Source organism: Biomphalaria glabrata, chromosome 1 (genome assembly GCF_947242115.1).
Source record: "Biomphalaria glabrata chromosome 1, xgBioGlab47.1, whole genome shotgun sequence".
NCBI classification, from domain to species: Eukaryota; Metazoa; Mollusca; class Gastropoda; family Planorbidae; genus Biomphalaria; species Biomphalaria glabrata.
Window position 1 is genome coordinate 79,782,321 of NC_074711.1, and position 12,298 is coordinate 79,794,618.

At 35.4% G+C, this 12,298-nt stretch overlaps 1 non-coding gene across 1 annotated transcript; it reads left to right on the forward strand.

Moving 5' to 3' along the window:
- The first annotated feature begins 11,766 nt into the window (after positions 1 to 11,766).
- On the forward strand, positions 11,767 to 11,838 carry Trnaq-cug (transfer RNA glutamine (anticodon CUG)). Its single transcript has one exon. It is a non-coding gene; the product is annotated as a tRNA-Gln (tRNA).
- The last annotated feature ends 460 nt before the right edge of the window (positions 11,839 to 12,298 follow it).

The window sequence follows — 12,298 nt, forward strand, 5'->3', positions numbered from 1 at the left end:
AAGACAATTGCAAAAAAGAATATTGGCTACAGAGTGAAACGTTGATTTCAGTCAATATAAATGATTATAATGGATAAATGTTAACAGAGAGAACTAGGCCTTTGATTATGATTCTGTAGAGAGAAAGAATGAGGAAGACAGACATAGAGAGACAGAGAGAGATAGAGAGAGAAAAAGAGAGAGAAGAGAGATAGAGAGAGAAAGAGAGAGAAGAGAGAGAAAGAGAGAAAAAAAGGATGCCAATTATAAAGTAAATTAAAGAAAAAGAGGTGGGGGTTGCGGTGGCAGACACAGAGAGACAGAGAGAGAGAGAGAGAAAGAGAGAGAGAGACAGAAATAAAAACAAATGACTGGACAATGATGACAAGAGAAAATGAAAAGAAACATTCTGCTTAAACAAAGAAGACAGAACAAAACAAAAACAAGAAAAAAAGACTGGATAAAGACAGAAAACAGCCGACATGGCAATAAAACCAAACAAAGAGGTAAGACTGAAGATAGTGCAAATGAATCATGAAATAAAAATATTACAAAGAAGACAAAACTAAACGATAGGAGGAAAGGAACAAAGACAGACAGACAAACAGAGTAGACTGCACATTTTTTAAAAACTATTTAGATTTGACTCACCCACACATCCTCGTCATCTTCGTCGTCCGCATCCTCAAATGTTTGTTTCACTTCCGGTACAGTCACGTGGACAGGGCTGTCTCCTTGTCTAAACTGTCCAAAATAATACAGAGGTGACTTTTCATCTTGTTTCACCATCGTCCTCTCTACCTGCACACCGGAGCCAAAGGTTCACAGATGCATAAATTAATAAATTAAAACAGTACAATGTCTACTTATTAAAATTATATACATATTACGTTGTTCAAAGTAGCAGCTCTTTTTAAAGGTACAGCTATCCATACATTTTAAACTGATATTTTTTTAGTTATTATTACTTAAATTTTCTAAGGATACTTGTATATAATCATTTTACTTTAAGTCATACAAGATACTCACAGTTGCGAAAATGTTTCTGAACTGAAAACTAAACTATATCACAGTTTTCACGACAATGAAAACACATTTGTTTATTAAAAGAACAGTTTTCACAGAGTCCTTGGAATTTCTTTGTTTTATTTTGCACAGATTGAGCACAGACACAAAAAATATAGCCTCTATAAAAATACTTAAGTTAGTTTTGCAGAAGAATCTAACTTTGGTGACTGTTTTTTTTTAATCTGTTCGGCCAAGAGTTTAGAAACTGCGGGTTGCCTGATGCAGTTAACGACTTGTAACAGATTAATATAATCTGTAGTCTAAGCTCCACACAATTTGCGACTTATCTGACATGTTATTCTTATTTATTTAAAAGTGTAAATGTTCGCGTGGGTAAATGACCACACAAGCTATTCAGAAATCCCAAGTCACTTTAAGTGCTTGTAGTCTCGTACGTCCAAGAGAGTAGCGAAGAATGACCGAAATAAATAAAAATTGGAGTAAAAAATTCCATTAAAAACATGTTTGATACAACAAGACCAACAAAACATGCGAACGATTGTCAAACTTGAACATTTTGGTTCTTCGAAAACAGTGTGGCTGAAACAGGATACTAATTAACCTTTGGTTGAAATTCAGGGCTACTTAAAAGTTGGCATTCAATACATCGTAAACACTTTTTTGAGGTACTTTGCGGTCTACGTGACAGTAGCTGAAAAACATAAAGTATACATCTAGTATTCTATTCATACAGAATAATACTTCTTAATTTCTGATGGCCAGGGGCGGACTGGGTGTTAAAATCGGCCCGGGCGTTTCTATACAATGCGGCCCATAAATTCTGTGCCATGTGATAGGCATCCAATCATATCTGTCCTGAAAAGCATTATGTAAAGTTTAATAATGTGTCGAAAGTATTTTGCTATATAAATAATTTATTAAACGATTGGAGACTACCTGACAAGCACTGTTACTTAATGAACAAATATAAATGTACTTGACATTCAAATTTAAGGCATTCAATGCTGGTTTGGTCGGTCGTTGTCAAAATCATCTAAATTAATGGTACAAAAGTAATAAAGTTACAAAGAAAAGCTAGTTAATCAACATCGAACAGTTGATTTATTTGTATGTACATTTCTACTATGAATAGCTTCCTATTGGGAAGAGTGAAGACATTCCTCTGTGGTCCACTCTACGGGACAGATGATGATAAAAGTATTTAAAAAAAAAAAAGAAAAATATAAAATAGGTAAGCATAATATATTGCAAATTTTAGTTATTTATTAATTAAATAAAAATAAAAAAACATAATGTTAAAAAATCCGCTACAGAGAATCGAACTCTGTATCTTTGGTATGGAAAGCCAATTTTCTACGCAAGCGCCACAGTTCAAAAAGTGTCATTGAAATTCGAGAATATTTATACGTACTTTGAATAAAATTTCTTCCTAAGACATAAATCTACAATTTTTAATTCAGTATTCTGTAAATACTGCTTTAAAAATGTTGAACTTTATATGAACTTAAAACATTTTATAGGTTTAAAAACATTTTTAATAAAAGAAAGATCACTTTTAATCTTACACTATATTTGACCTTAAAAAGTCTAAATTTCGTAATACCTTAACAAATTGAAAGTAGATGACTACCTTTCCACCTTTGAAATAATGACCTTTCTTTTTTTTATTTTCGTAGTACAGCGAAATACAGAACTCGATAGGTGTTTTAATAAGAAAAGTTAGAATTTTATTTGATAATAATTTTTTTTATACAGTGAGTTGTCCAAATGACATAAATTACTAAAATCTTTTTTAAATTAATCATTACACAAATTTGCAGGAAAAAAAAAGTATTTTTTGTATCTATTTTAAATAGAATTTAGATTTTGAAAATGTTGTACGTTTCAATTGTAAACCAATTCTACTTTTAATATTTTATTTATATAGAAAACGACAAAAATTACTTCATCTCACTACACGTACCTTATATCCTCCATCCTCGACATACGTGCCAAGACTGCATTACAAACAGCGATGGCCTTGCGAACGCCGGTATGGACATTATGGAGTATAGAGGGACCCCCCATGGTCCGACTGTTACGCTGGGCAAGGTACGTATCCCGTATGGGGGACTAACGTATGCCAAAAGCAGTCCTTTTTTTTTTTTGTGAGCCAAAAGGTGGTCGACGTAACAGAAGTGCCCAGATCAGGCGCCAACATGCCTTAGCTGACATAGAAGAGAGCACCTGCGGCCTCAGAACGAGACAGCTGGAGGTCACTCACAAAGGCCGCAGGATACACATTTGAGACCAAAAGAAAATCCGCTGCCGAAGATAGACGCAGACGGCGAAAAGAAAATCCAAATCGACCACCTGCGGACAATGATTATGCTTGCTATGGATGTGGTAAAATACGTAGGTCACAGTTGGGGCTGCGCAGCCACCGGAAATACTGCATTCCTCAGTGATCTTCGGACTCGAAGACAAGCCTTATTATAATTATATGAATAGAAAAAGGTTTAAATATGTTGTATTCAGAAAATTAACAAAAGATATATAAGATATGTTTGCAAGACCCATACAATATACTAACGCAGAATTTAATTCTAAAAAAAGTGATGAAAATTAAAGCATATTCTATTCACAGTAGTAAATATGTACATTATATTTTGAATTTCGGGTTCCTAGGGCGCCCGACCTTAGTTGGGGTAAGTAAGGGTGGCTAGTTATGCTGCTCGCTTACCATTGGCCAAAGAAACAGATGACCCTAACATCATCTGCCCTATAGATGGTCCAACACGGGAATCTTACTATACTCACAAGCTCAAATACTGCTTTCTCAACAACAACAACCCAGAAACCCAAACTGACTGTCTACACAAACAACCCAGAAACCCAAACTGACTGTCTACACAAACAACCCAGAAACCCAAACTGACTGTCTACACAAACAACCCAGAAACCCAAACTGACTGTCTACAAAAAACAACCCAGAAACCCAATCTGACTGTCTACACAAACAACCCAGAAACCCAAACTGACTGTCTACACAAACAGCCCAGAAACCCAATCTGACTGTCTACACAAACAACCCAGAAACCCAAACTGACTGTCTACAAAAACAACCCAGAAACCCAAACTGACTGTCTACACAAACAACCCAGAAACCCAAACTGACTGTCTACACAAACAACAGATTATTAAGTCCACTTGCTTGACGGTAATTTGAAATAGTTCAGTCAAACTTATGCTGTCAAGATTATTTCATATTTTATCAACCCTCTACGTATTTCGACCATATCATTGTCTTCCAATGGCGTTGAGCCTGTTATTTCATAAATATTTTCATCATAACGCTGGTAAATCTCTAGTGCTTGCGAGGAAACAAATAATTTTACTATATTTTTTTTTTTTTGCCCAGGATTCCAGCAATTGTTGCCTTTTATCTGACTTATTTTCTTATTTTTTCCGATTCTTTTGTATTTTGATTCCATTAACACATTGCTACACTGCTCAACATAATACTTACGATTTGTGCAGGACCTCGTAGCGGCTGCGACAACATGACCAAAAAGAATTTGCATGTTACTGTACATGTCATCTATAGGACCTAAAACGTTGTCGGTCCCTTTATAGATTCCTGCGAATATGTTCACACTAACGTCGATCTCTATAAGAAATAATGGCCTTAAGTTTCTTGTTTATCGTTTAGTCAAGCTTAGTTTGTACCATTGGCATTGTTTAGAGGAATACCATTTAAACATTGGATCTTGTATGCTCTTGATTATTTAATTGATTTCCATAAATCCCAGCTCCCCCCCCCCCCCCAATTTAATATTTGACTTAAAGAACTGAGCATTTATAATTATTAATTCGCTTATTAAACTGTTGACTGAGATATCGAGCCTTCTTTAAAAACAAGTCAATGAAAAAAAAAATATTTGTAAAGGTCATTGACACATAAAAGTTCATGTTGATCACCCCTTCCCCTTTCATTTTTGCATGTATATATTGAAAGGTTCATTCTTCGGAGAAGTCTTGGTAAAAATGATGTGTCTGCCCAGATACAAGCCAAGATACTACTGTAGATCACAACTGTAGCTGGATGTCTATTAAGTTTCACACCATTAACCCTGCATCTAATGTTCAATGGTCCACGGTCTCAGATGAGTGGGCCTGTTGAACGATCGCGCTGATAGGAAAGATAAAAAGCCCAAGCGATGATCAGCTAGTGTTTTTATGTACGTCTTGTTGTGTGTCCTGTTTGTGTGTCTTTTCTTTGTGTCCTGTTTGTGTGTCTTGTTAATGTTATCTAGCTTCAACTAGTGTATTTTTGTAACTGAGTACGTTGCATTTTTCTATGTTTGTGAAGGTGTTTCCGGAGTACGGTTGCCAATGTTCTGCAAAAGGAGGCCGTTTTTTTTTTGAGATAAAAATATTACTTTAAAATGCTGTGGCTTTTTGTTAATGTTTTTTTTTTGTGGTTATTTTATCATATTTTTTTCTTACCATTGTGATTAAATAAGATGTGATGTAAATCAAAACATAACAAGAACATCTACAACTCATTATTCATCCTATCAAAAAAGGACCTTTTGAATAATGTTTTACTTAAAAAACATTTTAATAATAGGAATTTACATTGCAAATACAACTGATTTGTTCCTTGAAAAGATAAGATACCCAACATATTTAGATTAAGACTTTGAAGATCGCGCGAAAAAAAATGTATTTGTAAAATAATATTAAAAAAAAAAAAGCTCCTTTGTTTGTTCAATTTTGTTACAGAACTATACTTCATAGCTCTAAACAAAAAATTTCGGCAGTGGATGGAGAAATTAAGTGAACCATTTAGATACTAATCTATTTTGTTTTTTGCATTTTAGGATTCAAGAATATATTGTGAGTTATAGTCCCAAATTGTTTTATACAATAGAAAAATATCAGTATGAGTAAAGGTTGGAAAAAGGTGACAAGGAAAATAATATTTGGGTTCAGAACTCATCTCAATTGTTACTCTTATACTGAACAATTTCGTATGAATTCAAAATTTTCCAAAACAAAGTCTTTCTTAAAATAACTCAGATAAATTAGTGTGCAATTACATAAACTCTGCCGCCATATTTGACTATTAAACGTAATTTTTTCATCTGGAAAGGGGAGAGGGCGGTAGAGTGAAAACGTTAATCCTCGCTCCTTTTTATAGTTTTTTCTAATGATACAACTCTTTTTCATTTTATATTTACTAATGATAAAATTTGAGATCTGAGTGTGTGTGCGACATAATATACAAATGGGTTAAAACATCTAAAACATGAATATCTACCCTATATCATATAGATATTCAACTAAATTTGTTCACAAACTTGATTTCTCCATAAAACTAGGACCGCCCCCACCATTCCGAGTGCTTGAGCGGGGAGGGCAGTAGAAGTCCTCCCCCCACTTCACCGAATCGGCTAAGATACCAGAAGTGTAGTGACATAATATAAAAATTATATTGTAATTCAACTAATTTTGTTCACAAACTATGATTTCTAATTAAAAGTAGGACCGCCCCCCCACCCCACTCAAAGGGTTTAGGTGGGCAGTAGATGTATTCGCCTCCCCCACCAAATGGGCTAACAGGGGAACGACATAATATAAAGATTGGTTAAAATATCAATAACAAGGTTTAATTATATAGATATTTAATTGATTCCGTTAACAAGCTATAATTTCTACAAATAAATTGGACCCCCCCCCCCACTCGAAAGTGTATGGTGGGGGGGGGGCGGAATTGATGCCATCGCCACCTCCCCATCCAACCAAATCGGCCAACATACTAGAGGGGGGGCCGAAATAATCTAAAAATAGGTTGAAATATAAATAATTAGTATATATTATTAACATAACTATTAAATTCGTATACAAATTGTGTGATTTCTTTAGTCGGCCGAGTGGGGGGGGGCGATCACCCCTACCGCCCCCTGGATCCGCCAGTGCCGGGAACCCCCGCCATTTTCCTGATTTACCAAGCTAACGTGCAGGACTCGCCATTGGTGTAACGGTCCCTAGAGGAACGCTGCCTGGTTTTTCGACAGGGTCGTGGAAGCTCTTTTACAACTCCGCACTGTGCAATGGGAAAGCTCTCGCATTCCTTTAGACACTTCTACAGAAGTCTTGTGCTGCTACTCACTTAGCCAAATCACTTCCTGTAGCGATCGTTTTCACTCGAGTGCCACGGTGAGGCCGCGAGTTGTGTGACCGGGTCCTGGCAGAACCTGCGACGACACTAATTCCTAACTGTATCGGCACCTCCACCTGGGAAGGACTTATAAACTGCTGTACGGGCGACATCATTCATTCCACTGTGGCGTAGCAATCATGTCACGAAAGGATTTACTTCACCCGGGCCCAATACCAATTGGAGCCATGAGGCAGGGCCTGCCTTAGGTCATTGCAAACTAGGCAACAGCCTAGAGTTCCAATTGGTGGGGACCTCCCAAAGGACTTTTTTTTTTTAGAGTAGAAATATCGAAACTACTGCCCAATATTATTGTTGTACTACCCTAGGTTTTTTTTTAAATTGTGTAATTTTATTTTTTCATTGATTATTTTTTATTTTTCTACTTCATTTGGGGCATCCAATTATCTAAGGCCGGCCCTGCATGAGGTACCCTTCTAATAAAATATTTGAAAAAAAAATGCATTGATTGTACGAATTTCAATCTTTCAAACCCTTACACGATTTTATCAAGTGACCTATGACCTATGTATATTATTCGTCATTACATTTCTGACATAAATAAAGACTGAACAGCGAAATAACAAATCGATGCACAACTTATTACATTAGTATGAAGTATATACATGAAGGATGGCACACGCTGAACAACTTATTATTATTGGATGAAATCTTTTTAAAGAAGGTAACCCTTAGATTGTCCTTACGGTGTTTCTCATAATACGCCCAGGTAAAATATTTAAACAAAATACAACAATAAAATAATAATCAAGAAAGTTTTAGAAGTAAATCCTCCAAAGGTGCATCAAATGGTAGTATAACGGTTTTTTAAATTATTTAATTGTTTTTTTAAATAATTATTTTGGTAGTTGTTAAGTTGTTGAGATGCAAGAATTAATATTATGAGTTTACCGTGTGTTCAAAAGTTTTCTCCGATCGAACGACATCACAATATTTTTTCATCAGCTGGCTCAAATGTCTACATAATAATAAGGTGTTTGATCCTAATCACTTGGAATTAACATTTAGAAAAATAATGGACTTTAGGGTAGAGAATTATCTAGATTGATTTTCATATACCTGTACAATGCTCATGTAGTTTTTCAGAAATAGGGTGTTGGGGGTCAGGGATATCTGATATTGTGTTGATTGTTCTGGAGTAGAGTATACTTGTATCATTTTTCTGTCTTTAGGGGGTTCATTGGTTAGGTAGTATGTCTTTGATATTAAATAATATTTCTATTACTGTTATTATATTTTTAGGTTAATCACTTTTCAATTGTTTATGATTTAATACTTGTGAATTATGATAACTTACAAATAAAAACATATTTAAAAAAAAAAAAAAAAGCCCACAAAAGAGGCAAAATGGCCCAAAAAAGAGGCACATAAAGCCCAAAAAAGAGGCAAAGAAAAGAGGCCCAAGGCCCAAGGATTCCTATGATGATAAAGCTAAAACTGAATAGCGCAAATTCTGAGGTTTCCTTTAAAAAAAAAATATATAAGATTAATTAGAAGCTTCCTGAAGCTTCATTTTTAGGAACACAAATGTATCAAGCATAACACTTTGATCCAAGATAAAAAAAGACGATGGAATTAATTTACATGATGTTCGAGTTAAGATTAAGGCACTAAGAAAGACATTAGTTATAAAGTGTCCATTGGCAGTGCATTTGTATGGAATCAGATTGGGGCGATTACTTGCAATTCAGAATGATACCCCACATTACTTTGCTGTATACATACCCACTGTATAGATCGATTTCACGAATCCTTTTGAATAATGAAGACTTAATGCTTAATAAGCTCAAGTAAATTTACACGGCACATAAGTACAAATTAAAGGAGAACTTGGGTCTCAGAATCAAATGGGGAAAGGAAAGAGGTATAACAGAGTTTAGGGATTCCTTTATAAATCTTCATAAGCACATTGCGCTCTTGACTCTAGGCTAGGGAAATAACGTATATGCTCATTTTTTTGGCATGACACCTACTGAGCACAAGAAGGTCAATATTTTAGAAATCTGTTGTAAATGTAAAATATGTAACAGGTCGGTGGAAGTGGAAGAGAAACATTTATTTCTAGATTGTCCGTTGTTTTCTAAGGTGAAAAATACTGTTAAAAGTCTGTTAGATGCTAATTGTGACTCAGATGTGGATGTAAATCTGGCGATTCTTTTAAACAAGGTTCCCAAATTACGTAATAAAGATATCAGGAATTTAACCTCATTAATTTAGCTGAGTATAGGAAACTTGTTCTAGATAATAAAGAGTTCCTTCCTGATGGCCTTGACATTATGTTTAAATGTTACGGACTCTCAAATAGATCACTTTGGCGAAATGGAAATGATGAAATGGTCAAGGGAAATTTGTGGGATAAAACATATGAAGCTAGGAAGTTTATGGCAGAATTGAAGTAAAAAGAAAGATAACTTATCATATTTAAGTAGAGTCGTATTGTCTCCCTTTGTATGATTTATGTTGTTGATTTTAGTCCTTCTTGTTCGAACTTGTCTCACTCACAGCAACACTAAATTCTATTTATTTTTTATAAGGGTAAATCTTTTACGTAATTTTCAACGTATATGTGGGCATGTAAATCTTACCAAAGGTTGACCATAATAGAATTTTGTTGTTTTTGTTGTATATTAACTAGTGTGTTTATGCTTTTACTGATTTCTGTTAAAGCAGGCCAACTCACATGTGGGTTAGAACTTTGAAGTATGCAAGATTTGCGACCGCACAAAGCATCGAGGCTGAAGGGATCCTGCGATTTTTTTTCCGCAAGAGATACAGCTGTTTGGCACAACCAGAATTTGAAGAGCGTGTATTCCCCAACTATTATTATCCATTTAGAATAACATAAAAGCTTGATTTCAATGTTCAAAATCCATTTATCCCATTTTAAAAAATGATACCTAAATTAAGCATTTTATCATCTCAGAAAACATAAAATGGTCTAGAGCCCCTGGGCTCCGCCGTGAGCCCCACTAGAAGAGCTTACAGTGTTCTTCCGGACCCATAGCTTCATTTTTGGGGCCATAAATTCGAAGTAATGGAGTTCCTATTGCTGATTCGCACAAGACCCAAACATTTCAAAGCTCGGGCCTATCCCCACCACAGTCCGTTTATTATCACATGCGCGTACCGAAGGTTGGGAAGCGTCGCTCATGAAGACGAGATATGATGCGTAGATATTACATAGGTCATGTTACACTTGTAATCACTTGTTCGATTAGGTGACATTTAAACACTATTTTGGTGACACGCCTGCAGATAATATTGTGGGCTTACATTTAAATAGTGAAATGATACTATGTAGCCTAATACACTGAATGGAAATCGGTGGCTTACTCAATGGTTTAGAAGTTTATGAGCATTAAGGTGATATTCAGCCTCTCCGAATTACGATCAATAAAACAAAATCATTGAAGCTGTCTTTGGCACCAATATATTTACAAAGTTTCGTCTCTCTGTCTGTGTCTGGCTATTTTTTTTTCACGTTATTTCTCTCATTTCCCACTCTCGGATCAAGTTGAAACTTTGCTCAATAATTCATTGGCCCTAACAAAATATAAATCACAAAAACATTAACTAATTAATTTATTTTATTAATTAGTGGTAATTAATTAATTTTGCTTCATATAAAAAACTAAAGTTCCCCTTTCAGACCTTGCAATCTATGGGGCAGATGATGTAAAGGTCATCTGTTACTATGGCCCTCGGTGGCAAGTACAATAACCAAACGCATTTGCCTTTCCCAAACTAATGTCAGGTACCATTTAGAACTGAGTGGACTCATAGGCGCCCTAAATTTTAAGATCCCGAAAGTAAAAATCCCAATCTTCACCAGGATTCGAACTCGGGACTACCGAATTGGAAGCCAAGCGCTTTACCACTCATCCACCACACCTCCACTCAGCCACCGCGCCTCCTCATCCAGCGCGGCCACAGCAATAGGCCTACGTCAGTGTAATATGTATATACTTACGTACAGTCACAGAGTTAGATTGCATTGCATCTTTACGTAGGTCACATAAAATGTTACAGAAATAGAATTATTTATCATCTATATCTAACTTAAAACTGTCAAACTGCGCATTGTTGTTTGCTAAAAATAGATTAAACTAGCCTCGTTTTTTAAAGGCATGCACGTGATTATGTTTTTTTTTTTTAATAAGTTACACACGTTCCTCATTATGCCCTTGCCTAAGTCTACTTCAGGCCAGGACTGCATGACTTAGGGAAGGGACACCAACACGATGACAGCCTGAAGTGCATAGACCTACAACCAGGCCGTCAAAAATTATACCTACCGATCCCCTTCCCAAATTTCCAACTTTTCAAGGCTTCGATCTCCCACTCCTCTTTTACTCCCAGTCTTCTCAATGTCCTATCTCGAGGGCATATATATTCAAAAGCGACTAGCAATCAAAATCATAATAGCTTTATAACAATATAATGAACGAACACAAAATCAACAAAAAAAAAGACAAATAAAAAAACACTAGATCTAACTGTCCTTAGATCAAATACTTTACAGTAATGTCACTGGTTCCATGGTGTAATGGTTAGCACTCTGGACTCTGAATCCAGCGATCCGAGTTCAAATCTCGGTGGGACCTAATATTTTTATATTTACATATTTTAACATATGAAAAGAAAATGTAGGTCATTGTAGGTAATCTAAAAATAATATTACAACTTACAAGAAATAAAATAAAAAAATCAGTGGATAACGTGACTAAATATTTAAATAGCTTTTTTTTTTCTATTTCCTTTTTAGCAGATGTCAATCTCTGTTCCTTTCATTGTGTTTTCTATTGTTTGCTTTACTTCTTGAGTAGTCATAGGAGAGAGTGATACAAGACGTTAGTTGGTCAATTAAGTGAACAAAAAAGCAACAATTTATTACCAAAAAACATTTTATTAAACGTTTTCTTCACGTTCATCTTCATCTATTCTATTGAACCGATGGGGTACCATACAAGAACTGCCAACCGTCTTTCTCCATTCCTCTCTGTCCTTTGCCTTGGACAGAATTTCATTCACTAGCTGGCCTGTCCATTCTTTGATGCTTGTCTT